The sequence below is a fragment of the Oncorhynchus kisutch genome, linkage group LG1 (genome assembly GCF_002021735.2).
Source record: "Oncorhynchus kisutch isolate 150728-3 linkage group LG1, Okis_V2, whole genome shotgun sequence".
NCBI classification, from domain to species: Eukaryota; Metazoa; Chordata; class Actinopteri; order Salmoniformes; family Salmonidae; genus Oncorhynchus; species Oncorhynchus kisutch.
In genome coordinates, this window is record NC_034174.2 from 61,479,154 (window position 1) to 61,492,104 (window position 12,951).

The 12,951-nt window shown below is 42.6% G+C and overlaps 1 long non-coding RNA gene across 1 annotated transcript; it reads left to right on the forward strand.

The window, feature by feature from the left end:
* Window positions 1–1,414: 1,414 nt before the first annotated feature.
* Window positions 1,415–9,308, forward strand: LOC116374687 (uncharacterized). Its single transcript, XR_004210598.1, has 4 exons — window positions 1,415–2,502; window positions 6,496–6,626; window positions 7,927–8,080; window positions 8,203–9,308. It is a non-coding gene; the product is annotated as an uncharacterized LOC116374687 (long non-coding RNA).
* Window positions 9,309–12,951: the final 3,643 nt, after the last annotated feature.

The following is a 12,951-nucleotide window of genomic DNA, read 5'->3' on the forward strand; positions in this document are numbered from 1 at the left end:
CCATGGCCAGCGAAGAGCCCAGATCTCAATCCCGTTAAGCACATCTGGGACCTGTTGGATCGAAGGGTGAGGGCTAGGGCCATTCCCCCCAGAAATGTCCGGCAACTTGCAGGTGCCTTGGTGGAAGAGAGGGGTAACATCTCACAGCAAGAAGTGGAGAGATGAGGAGGAGGACTGAGGAGATGCACTGCAGTACTTAATACAGCTGGTGGCCACACCAGATACTGACTGTTACCTTTGACTTTGACTCCCCCTTTGTTCAGCGACACATTATTCCATTTCTGTTAGTCACATATCTGTGGAACTTGTTCAGTTTATGTCTCAGTTGTTGAATCCTGTTCATACAAATATGTTCATACAAATATTTACACATGTTAAGTTTGCTGAAAATAAACTCAGTTGACAGTGAGAGGACGTTTCTTTTTTTTGCTGAGTTTATATGTTGAATAATGTTTTGCATTAATCAGAACGGATTTTGTCATTGCTTGTTTGCGTTGGTTGAAGCTGTTGCCAACGTACGTGTTGACATTGGTGTCAAAACATCTCTTCAAGCAAGAAACTGACATTGACTCAAAACATAATAGGTATCAATGAACTTAGCATTGGCTAATTCAATATCCCGAAAGTGCTGACTAATTCACCAATCTCTCAATGGTCATTAAGTGCCGCCTATACAGGATCATTACACTGGACGACAGGACCCCTTGTAGGCCAGATGGAAATCCATAATTATCCTGCCTCATGGCGAGATATAGCTATTAGCCTAATTTCCTATAGTTACCTGACATCTGACCAAGACATTTTCAATCAGGCAATCTTTCAGTCAGCGGTAATGTTCTGATGGCAGATGTGATGTGCCATTCCGCTAGTAAATTGAGCACCATCATGTCTTTGACCCTTTACACTATTTTGAACCTTTTCAAATGATAAAAACAGCATTAGATATTAACCCCTTCAACTCTTCTTTTTCCCTCTAAGATAGTGACAGAGGACGTAAATGTCCTATGTGTACGATATGATTCATCCTTGGGGCTTCAGGGACCCATCTCCAGGGTGTCGACCGCCTCGCGATTGGGTGTGATTCTGGTCGGTAACCATGACCGGCTGGTGAGGAGCACCTGGTGAGTGGCCTGGTGAGGGAGGGAGGGAGTTAAAGGGAGGGAGGGAGGGAGTTAAAGGGAGGGAGGGAGGGAGGGAGGGAGGGAGGGAGGGAGGGAGGGAGGGAGGGAGGGAGGGAGGGAGGGAGGGAGGGAGGGAGGGAGGGAGGGAGGGAGGGAGGGAGGGAGGGAGGGAGGGAGGGAGGGAGGGAGGGAGTTATTCACAAAAAAGGATGTAAGCCAGCAGGGGTAGAAGAGAAGAAAAAGGGGGAGGATAGAGGAGAGGAGAGGTGGCGGATTGCCAGCTGTGTCCACAAACGTGTTAGGATGGGCCCGAATGAGATAAAGCATAGGAATTTCTCCCTGTGTCATTTTCATAACATCTACTAGTGAGGCAGTCAGTGGAGGAGAGGCGGTTTATTTTGAGGGACCCGTGCGAAGTTGCCAGCCAAGTGACAGAACAGAGTGGATTCTCAAAGCGACAAAACTAAAGCACTGCTCCGAGTGCTCTGTTTGACTTTGACCGCTCAAATACATCTGGCGATCCAGCTAATGCTCCTGGGGGTAGGAGCTTTAATCATAATAATTGTAACAACGATGCAAGGGCAATCTAAAGTACAACACTTTTGTGTATAGTTATACCTAAATAAGGCAACCGAATATCTGCTTGTTTCGATCGAGGGTGTATGAATTAACAAATATGTGTAGATGTTGCAATAGCTTTTTTGCATCGAACTGAGAATGCTGACCAATAGATGTTGCAAAATGTTCGTTGTTACGTGTCCTCATTTGAGCCATTTCATAAATAGGAGACTATAACTGATTCTGTTCCAATACTGTCCGTAGATATCTTAGAGACATATGATACTGTATCACAGTAGATATATTAGAGACATATGATACTGTATCACAGTAGATATATTAGAGACATATGATACTGTATCACAGTAGATATATTAGAGACATATGATACTGTATCACAGTAGATATATTAGAGACACAGTATATTACTGTACATTATCTCAAACAGACAGTTGTATGTCTCCGGAAAAGGGGGGGAAGCAGGACCCTTACAGAACGTATGAAGCCTCCCGTCTGAATCGCCCCATTTCCATTGGCAGAAATCTCCATCTGATTAAAGGGTTAAAGGGTGGCCATGCCACTTTTTGACAGTGGCGATTCAACATGGTGCCAAAGCCCCAAGCCCTTCTAATGTGATAGAGCGTGTCCAAGGGTCTTCCAAGACACCCATAAAAGCAACATCTGAAGTGCATACTGGCCCATCGTGGGGGATGTCAGCATGGGGAGGGTGGGATTGCTGATCTCCTGAATGTATTGCCTGAAAGCTATCTAACATGGATGCCGTAACAGACAGCTTTGAAGTCAAAGGGAGGCTGGTGATATGGTAAGCCTTGCTTAAATCCCTCATTTATTTTTGGTGTCATGGAGATTTTGATAGTGTCTCTTTAATATGGGCTCATCATACATTTGCCAAAAAGGAAATATTGAGTGCAACTGTAGGGGTTTTCATTTCATTTGGGATATGTCTAAGGACAGCCAATGATTCGAAGGCAAATAAATATATTCCCTTGGTTTATCCCAAAAGCCCAGCTATCGGAAGACGTGGGTTGTCTTTCGCTGTGGCCTTGGTGGAGATCGACCAGTGCCAAGGAAAGCTATAGAGCTTTACTGTTGCCATGGAAATGACTCGGGTCCACAGGCAGAGAGCAACAGTGCCTGTCTGTCAGCAGATCATGCCAACTGGTGGCTGAGCATTCAAAATGGCTGCCTGTTCGATTGATCAATGTCAGGGTGTAGAGCAGGCCTGGGCAATTCCAGTCCTCGTGGGCCTGATTGGTGTCACACTTGTCCTCCATCCATAGCAGACACACCGGATTTAAACTAATTGCATTTTTAACTGAAGATCATGATTAGTTGATTATTGGAGTCAGGTGGGGCCGGGGTAAAAGTGTGACACCAATCAGGCCCCAGAGGACTGGAGTTGCCCAGGCCTGGTCTAGAGGGACATTTGTCTCGCTTGAAAAAGACAGGTCAAGCAATGAACAGTATTGTGAGATAATTTTGTTTTTATGGTTTGTTCTGGTGCTCATTTTTACGTTGTTTTACTAATGAGTGAAAAATAGAAACAGCTACCACCAAATGTCATTGTATTTTGATTTGATGGAAAAGTTGCAGCTGCAATATGTAACTTTTTGGGTGACCTGACCAAGTTCGCATAGAAATGTGAGTGTTATAGAACGTAAGTCTAAAATGCGGTAGATCTGCTCTATGTGAACTATTTCTATGCTTTCGGTCTTAAGTTTAGTTTTTGCTTCTTTAACTTTTGGTTTTGTACACCAGCTTCAAACAGCTGAAAATACAACATGTTTGGTTTTATTTCACAGAGGTGTAGATGGTCCAATGATTTTCTGCGCTATACTTGCTTGTTTTGTCACATAAAGTGAAATTAGGCGAACCATCGAATTTTAGCAACCAGGAAATGGCGGAACGATTTCTGCATTAGTGCATCTTTAACTTGGAGGTTAGCATAAAATGCTAAAGAACTTGAATGAGATGTTAGTTTGGTAGAGCAAATTGGTATTGGGCCGTTTTACATGAAGCCAAACATTTTGATGATATAATCATTGCAGGTGAGATGTAATCTTTGGAACAACAACATACCTGATGCTAACTCATCTTGACACTGCCCTGTGTAAACCATGTGAGAACCTCCAGTGGGCGTCCATGATAGAATTTCACACTGGCCTTTGTGTCCGCCACCTCAGCTCTATCTCTCCCAAGATACTGTACCATTGCTGCATATATATTTTTTTCTGGTAGGACTAAACAAAGCATTTGAAACAATAATGGGCACTCCTATGTGGCATAGTTGGTTCAAAGGAATTTAAAAATAGGCACTTGTTGTGTTTGAGTCGGAAATTGGATCTGGGAACTGCTCATTGTTTTGGTTCGGCTTTGTCTTACTTCAACTAAAGAGAAGAATTAAGGTTTTTGAAATGGAGCTACAGCTACTCTAATCCCCAAGAGAATTTCAAACATTACCGACATGTGAAAGATTCTTCCTATCCCATTTGTAGGCCACACACACAGACACGGATCCACACACTTATGCACACACACACACACACCTCCACCACTTTCTCTGACAACAAAGTACGCTCAAAGTGTATGATCACTTTGAAATCATCTATTGTCCAAAACACCCGAGCCAACAGACTGTCACTAACAACTGCTCTAAATATGTCACGGATCATCTTCCATCTCATCACTTATTAAACATTTAGAGTGGAAAAAAAGACACCACAGAGATGATGTCTTATTCATGCGCCACGTTACGCACCACTGGCGTGGACTGATTATGTCAGACTTGTAGGGGGAAAAGAAGAGACAACAGTAATAACCTCTCCTTACACGACTGGCTGCCCAGCTGAAGCGAGGGGATGTGGAAAACGTCATCGCTGCCTGGTGGAGGGATCAGGTGACCTCGCTTGCCGTCTCGGCAGGAAGGGAGGAAAAGTTCATGTGTTCACGCGACGTCTAAGTCGTCGTCCGTCCCCCCCCGCCCCCCCGATCCGTCTCGCCTTTCATTGGTTAATTATTAAGTGTGAGAAAAAGAGGCTTGTATATCAAAGGGCATAGTAAGGTCTATAAATGTGTGTTCGGGACCCATTGTGTTGCCGGGGAAGATTTGGGTTTCGCTCAGGGTTTGTTTGTGAAGGAGGGTGCCCTATGTGGATCATTGTGTGTCCATAGCCCTGTACACACTCAGGTTGTACAACTGATGTACAACGCATTTGATGGTTGTGATACAACTGGTATGTTTGTGATACAACAGAGTTTGTCTGCTCAAAAGTGTTGATAAAACTATTGTACGGTATCTCCAATGGTCTTTGTGCAGAAAAACTCTCAGCTTTATCACAACCCGATGTCTCAAATGTGTTGTACATTAGTTGTACAACCTGAGTGTGCATGGGCCCCATGTGCGTGAGAGAGTGCATGCCTAGGGTTTCTATCGAAACAATGCCTCAGCGATGACGGTGCGAATTGTACTGTACTGTCTCTGGGAGGCGTTGGGTATTGCTGTCCACATTGTTCGAGACAACTATGCTTCTTGTAACTCAACTACACTCCCATTGAGCATGAGAGCCACACCTCTCACACTTGATCTCAGCTTCCCAAAGCTATCAGCTTGCCGTCACACTGACATGCTGTACACTTACCACAGGAGGTTGGTGGCACCTTCATTGGGGAGAACGTACTCGTGGTAATGACTGGAGCGGAATCAGTGGAAAGATATCAAATACGTCAAACACGTGGTTTCCATGGTTTCCATGTGTTTGATGCCATTCCATTCGCTCCGTTCCAGACATTATTAAGAGCCGTCCTCCCCTCAGCAGCCTCCACTGACACTTACAATATATTTGCCATAAAGGCCAATGAGACAGAGGTTCTTCTGCTTATTTTATTCATTACCAGTGATAGGTAAAAAAGCCTTTAGGTCTCACATGTTTAGCATCTAAATGGCCTGAAGAGGCTGCCTCACCTCATCTCCTCGCCTTCATCTCGATGAATCTGAAAACACAGAATAGGTGAAAGCAACATTGTGGGTGTCAATATTGTGAATTTGTTTTCACCTCTCCAGTTCTTTCATGTCTGTTCAGGTAAAGGGAAGACGAGGAGAGGTAGGTTTTTTTTAAGACTATTGAGATGCGCCCATTGTTTTACTTGTCCAGAGCTTTTAGTCTTATAGGACAGGAGACAAGGACAGAATTCTGTGTAAAACTATTAGGAAGTAGCCAAAAAGGCGTAAGGATGCTTTCTCTTTAGTGGCTGTTTTTGTGCAAACGTCCACTGGAGAGAACCATATTGGCCATAGGTAGAACATGGTAAGTTGTCGTGCAACAATCATGGGGCCTTCATTATTTATCTACTTCTGTATACAGATCGTATGGCATGTTGATTGACTCATGCCCAGCGGCATATGGAACCATTTTGTTTCTCATATCATTTGCTTACAGTTGATAAAAAAATGTTTCGGTTTTTGATCATTTGCCATGGCATGTTTACCAAAATGTACACAAATTCACAGTGGCCCCTTGAACATTCTGTTTCTCATATGATTTGATTAGTTCACCATTTACATTTAACAGCCACCCATATAGTTCTGTTATTGTTAGAAGCACTGGTGCAGTGAGGTTGTGCTTATCTAATCTTTATGATCTGTAACTGAACAACAATGTGGCTTTGTCAGGGGTTCATATTTCTGGCCTTATACAATACTTGTGATAAAGTTATAAGGTGACGCTTTACAATAAGGTACCCTTTACAAAGGGCACCATCATGTAAAGTACTAACATGTACAATTCTCTCATTTTAGGTACATAGGGCACCACATTAACACAGGATGGCTCAGCCCACAGAAGAACGCTGTCATTTTTCATCATACCCCAAATGGATTGGGTATCTACAGGATTTATTGAAGAGCAAAACCATTCACAAGACCTCAAGGTTCTTCAATTCAACTTTTTTTAGATTTAACCTTTATTTAACTAGGTTAAGAACCAATTCTTATTTACAATGACGGCCTACCAAAAGGCAAAAAGGCCTCCTGCAGGGACGTTGGCTGGGATTAAAAATATAAACAGATTAAATCCAAATATATGACTAGCTGGTATTTACTGATAGGGGGCCAACTGGAGTTAGTTATATCTTTCACATTGAGGCCCTCAAGGTCGGCATTTTCTATTCAGTCCTCCCCATTCTAGCCACTCAGCATTGTGGGGGTTATTTGATCTGCCGGGGGACAGACACAGATATGACCTGGCTGGGAGGCCACATCACTGATTCGTGGGGCGTTGTCTTGGCACAAACACAGTCCAACAGTTGTCTGTCCACATTCTCTTTTTCTTGCCATGAATTGCCTGACTAATGAATCGGACTGCTGTCTGAGTTTGTTTCCAATTCATCCACTTTTTTTTGCACTATTTGCAAAATGCATGATGTAACTAACTCGACAGTGGCGATTGATTTGTGTAGTTGATCGCAACCAGAAAAGGCCGTGGAAATGACACAGTTCTCCTCTCACATTTAAATTACGACCAAAAGGTTTTGTTTGAAAATGCAGCCTGACAACTCCGTAGCTGAACTATCTGTAGAATTTCACCCGGCAATTAACATGTTGACACATCCTGAAAAGGGAGAGAGACTCTGGACTCTGGAGCAGACACACCTGAGAGGCATTATTCAATGCCTAGTGGTTATTTACATAAACATGTCACAGGAGAGTTGGTTGTGATTGATAATGGAGAAGTGCCAGAGGAAAAGGCACAAAGCATCTGGCATTTGGTTGAGTGGTGAGGTCACTGGGGCCATTTAGAGTCTAAAATGGGAGTCCGGTTTGGGTGAACTCGACTGACCTTGCTTTAGTCCAGAGAACTGGTTAGACCACATGTTTTAAGTGTTTAAGGTGTAGTATCAGTCATCTAGTTGACATTTAGAGAGTGAACAAATGTGAACCATGATGAAGACCAGTGTTTTATTGAATTGCATGTTTTATGGTTGGTGTATTTTGACTGGTTATCGGGCACATTCCTGTTGTCTGGTCATAACATTCAAATTGAGTTGATTAGATAAGAATCTGGGTGTGTTGTTCCTGCCTTTTGTTCTCACTGTAAGAACATAGCTGTTACCAAATTAAATGTAAATACTCATTGGAAATATCTGCAATTTTGTCTTTAGGACTGTCACAATACATGTATTTAAAATATAGGGGGTGGGACAGATGTTAACATAATGTGTAATTCCTTAGGTTTCTGTCTGTAATGCCAAGGACATGAAGTTAACTGTGTGGCGGATGCTCTTACATTGCATTCTGTCAAACCGCCTTGCCATTGTCACAACCTGGACTGGGGCAGAGCATAAGGCCTGTTTCAGGGACTTGTTTCTGAAGACCATTCTTCACAGTAAGTTATGATAGTATTAAATGTGTTACATTTGTTTTCCCAACTTTTAAGTACATTCTTAAACTCACGTGTAAGACCTTGTGCTATTCAAATCGAATGCAATGTTCTTTCTTTGTGTACAGAAGCCATTCGGAAGAACCTGCAACCCAAGATGCCATGGATAAGGGGGTCCAGATTAAGGTCACCCTTTAGCTGAAAGGGGCCTCCGATTGTGAAGGCGGGAGAAGGCGGCGGACAGGGGAGAGGGATCGGCTGCAGTGAAGGTCAGCATCAAGTCTCGGACCACCAATCTCAAAACCAGCCTCTACCCCCAAGCCACAAGACTGATCCAACAGCTGAACCCTGGGCTGACTCCTGCACCCTACCACACACTTACCATTTATTCATATTCTGTACGCACTTAAATTACTTTAGTCTACCAGACCAATGAAATAGTTATGTCACATAACTGCACTGTAGTTATTCCACTAAGCACATGGGCAAAAAAAAAAGTCCATACTATATGAATGTAGGCTATTTTGATTTTTATCTTAAGGCTATTTTGGTTTGATCTTATTCTTATTTACATCTTATTTTCTTTGATCTGCATGCTTCTTTTTGCACTTGTTTTGATTGTTTTATTGTTAGTACGTCGCATAGTCAAGGAACTATGACACATTGATTGCAGTCAGTTTTGTTCCCATTGCACTGTGTGAGAAGCCTATCTATATTATTATTCGTTCAAATGGACATGGCATCCAATCTATCTTAAATAATAAACGTAAATGAATAAATAAGTGGAGAAAGGGAGTGAAGGGTGGGTGAAGGGCGGGTGGGCTGTGTGAGGAAAACGACACTTGAACGGCAGGAGCACGGCTGCCGCTTGACAAAGTGGCATATCGCGGGCGCCCCATGAGGCGATGGGTACTCTGGAGGGACGCCGGCCACCCGATTGCTCATTGCTAACTGGGTTGCAAAGTGCAAATAAATGTTAATTCAGGTTAGGGGGAGTTCCCGCTTGAATTTGATTAAAAGGGCAGTGAATTCGCTCATACTTTGAGAACTTGTTAGCAAGCTCCTGACACACATCCTTTTTCTCTCTGAGATTATCATTAACAAAAGACACGTGGAACCACTTTAAGTCTCATTTAGTTAATAGTCATTTGCTCTGTGTTATTATGTGATGTATCATATATTTCATGTACACTGTAATAGTTTAGTGTCAATTATTTCATGACTAATAAATCCTATTAGTGAGTGAATGCATCCCTCGTTTTACAGAGTAACACTTTGACTATATGTTCATAATTTAGTACGTCTGTTGGTAAATATAATTCACAATACACATAGCATACATGCTTGTCCTCTAACTATGCATCTCTGAGCTAAGGTTAGATCAATCATTTAATGCTAAGACGTAGATCGCAAGATATAAGCTCTTTTGGTCACGTGTAACTTCTAGTATTCCGAGTGGTGATGCAAGGCTTGCTACCTTAACAAGACCCAATGAATAGGCCTATGGACCTATAGTGTTTATTCACCTAATAATGGAGTCAGATTGATGAATGTAGTTTATTATAGTCAACATAATTTTCATTCAACTACAGTCAGAAATATTGTTTGTTTACATGAGAGGATGTAAGTAAAAACACAACATCTCAATTTAAAGCCAAGAAACGGCAACATATTGTTGAAGTTGGTGTATGTTGTACTTGGCTCTTCCTGTGCTGTGGAGTTGTGGAGACCAGCAACTTAATAGTGTTCAATGGCGCTTGTTAGAGACCTATATTTTTGGTGTGTCTATTTAGTGTTCGGGTAGGTTTAAAAACTCCACAAAACAAGATAAATTTAAACAAGAAGGGACCCGACCCTTTTGATACACCACTCTAAACAAAGTCATAGGATAAAAGTGTCCCCTGTCGCCTCTTTACTATCAACACTCTGATGTCACTTCCTTTTTTCATAAATAACATTGTTTTGACCATGACTTTACAAAACAACCTCCAATGTCATGTCTCCACACATTGGTCGATGTGATTTACTTTTAAATCTGACTCACCCCGGGGAATGATTGACTTTCCGTGCTTGTGTTAAGCTCTCTTTTTTCACCCTGTTGGCAATGTGTACTCCTCCATGCTGCAAGCTGCAATTACTCACATTCCACCCCCCACCCCATCCCAACTAGTGTTAGTATATCAGGGTGTCTATGCTGCGCTAGGTTGCACTTTGGAGGGGGGGGGGGGGTAGTTGATCTGGAGTATGGAATTCCCCTCCATCAGCAGACCACACAGTCAGACCCTCCAAAACACACACACACACACACACACAGAGTTCCTGTCCCTCCCTTCCTTTTACCTATCCGCCTCTCTTTTTGTTATTGTGTGTTGAGTGGACACAATGAGCTGCATGATATCCCCTGATCATGGACTCACATTGACTCAAAGTGAATATTTTATCAATGGTTTGAAGAAATGTAATTTTTTACGACCCATGACCTCAGATGCCTTGAGGGCCACAATTACTTTGTCATCTGTCAAGGATGGAACTATTTTTTAAATCTGGACTCCCTTGGCCAGTTTCCTGGACAAAGATTAAGCCTATAGTCCTGGACTTAAAGGCACTTTAAATTAAGAACCTCCAGTAGCCATATTTTTAAGGAACATGGAATATGCTTATTTTTCCAGGACAAGGTTAAATCCGTGTCCGGGAAAACAGCCCTCTGTGCAAATGTACAATATTTTTGGCTGAGATGTCCAGTTGTAGGCCGGTCTGTCTGTGTTTGTAAAATCCAGTTTGAGTCTGTCCAGAGGCTCCCTCCTGTGTACTTAATGGTCTGCCTGAGGGGCAGAGCGGGGTCTGCTCTGGTCAGCCAGTGTGAACACACACCAACCTGTTTTTCAAAGAGGGCCCTGTTCTCCCCTCAGCATTGCCTAGCAACACCAGAGGTCAAAGCCAGTTGAGATTTTACAGGGTTCCAGCGAATCAGAGGGCCGGTTGGCCAACACTCCCTCACAGACTGACAGAGGTGCTAACCATGATTCATGGAGGGGGGACTGAGTGAGTCAAAACATGGGGACTGCTTGACTGCCTCATTCTGTGCTTACATTGCAATGACAAATGCATATGCACTACTTACGTTGCTTGTTTTGAGAAAATGCTTTCATCTATATAATTAATTGTTTAATTGTTTGTAGAGCCAGTTGACTTTCAACTTTCAAACGTTCAAAACAAATAGTAGTGCAATGTGATTGTCTATGACTCTTACCTTAAATGACGGCTTTGCTGAAATGTGCGTGCAAGTTGTCTGCAAATGTGCATGAATGTGTGTGTGTGTATGTGTGTGTGTGTGTGTGTGTGTGTGTGTGTGTGTGTGTGTGTGTGTGTGTGTGTGTGTGTGTGTGTGTGTGTGTGTGTGTGTGTGTGTGTGTGTGTGTGTGTGTGTGTGCATGAATGCGTGTGTGCCAACAAATGCACGTAAGAGAGTTATAACATTCACTAAACTAAGCCCTAGGGCTTATGTCGTTTCCTGGTTTAATAGATGCTGATGTTGTTGTTGTTTTGTTCTGAAAGGACGCTTAAGCGGGCAAAATATTCCAAGATTTCCGGTAACAGGAGCAAAGTGGTGCCTCCACCCTGGTAATTACTGAACGCTGGCTTGGCACAAGTACACTGGAGGTTATATGGAATGTTTCAACAGCAGTTATCATTACGATAATGCAACGGAATGTGACCCCCCACACCCTACACACACACACACACACACACACACACACACACACACACACACACACGTGTATATGCACGCACAGGCACTAACGCAAACATGCACTCACACATGCACGCATACACACACATATGTGCATGCGTGCACTCACACACACACACACACGCACCCCCCCCCACACACACACACACACACACACACACACACACACACACACACACACACACACACACACACACACACACAACACACACACACACACACACACACACACACACACATACACACCACTATCTAGTGATGACCACAGAGAAAACATAGATTTGGTTCCTACAGTAAATTGTCCATATTGGGTTGCAAGGAGCAGAGGAATGTGGCTTGGAAGTTATATGTAGATTGGAGATCTTGGCTGTGTCCCAAATGGCACCCTATTCCTTATATACTGTATGTATGTTCTTATGTGAACTACACAGCACATTTTGAGTGTCGATTCAGGAGTTAAATTCACTCTGTAAGAGTGAATTTAACACTAAGTGGTGTAAAATAACCCCCAGTGTTGGTTTTAATAACCAGAGTTATTGTTTTACACTGTGGAGAGTAAAACAGTCCCATTAACACGACACCCGTCATTCTCATATTTCCCAGCATGCTCTACTGAAGGTAGATTTTTTTAGGATTGTTTTTAATATCTGTGTTTTTGCATGTACACTTATGCTACACAAAGATAAATAACTTAATTTTTCAAACTAATCCACTCAGTTAGTGAGATATATTGCACCCTTTACTGTAATGTTTTTTTTATGGTTTAAATGATAGGTAGTGGTTTTTTTTAAATCAAGTTTCCTAATCCTGATGGTCATTCTGAATGCAGGTTGTGGGTGAATAAAAATTCCAACTGTTGGATATCCTAACTCTGCCTGGATTCCAATAGGAATTACACATCACTTTGCAAGCCAGCATAATGTGACTTGGAGGCCTGATGTGGCCTGAAAACCAGGGGTTTCCTAACACCACTGTGTTATGGTAAAACTAGGCCATCAAACTAGGCCAATATGTAAAGCCTTTTGATATATCTAATATATTGTCATTACATTTTCATAGATAACATTCACTTAGGAACTCACTTGGTGAAAGCCACAGGCCTTTAAAAGGAAAATAATTCAACAAC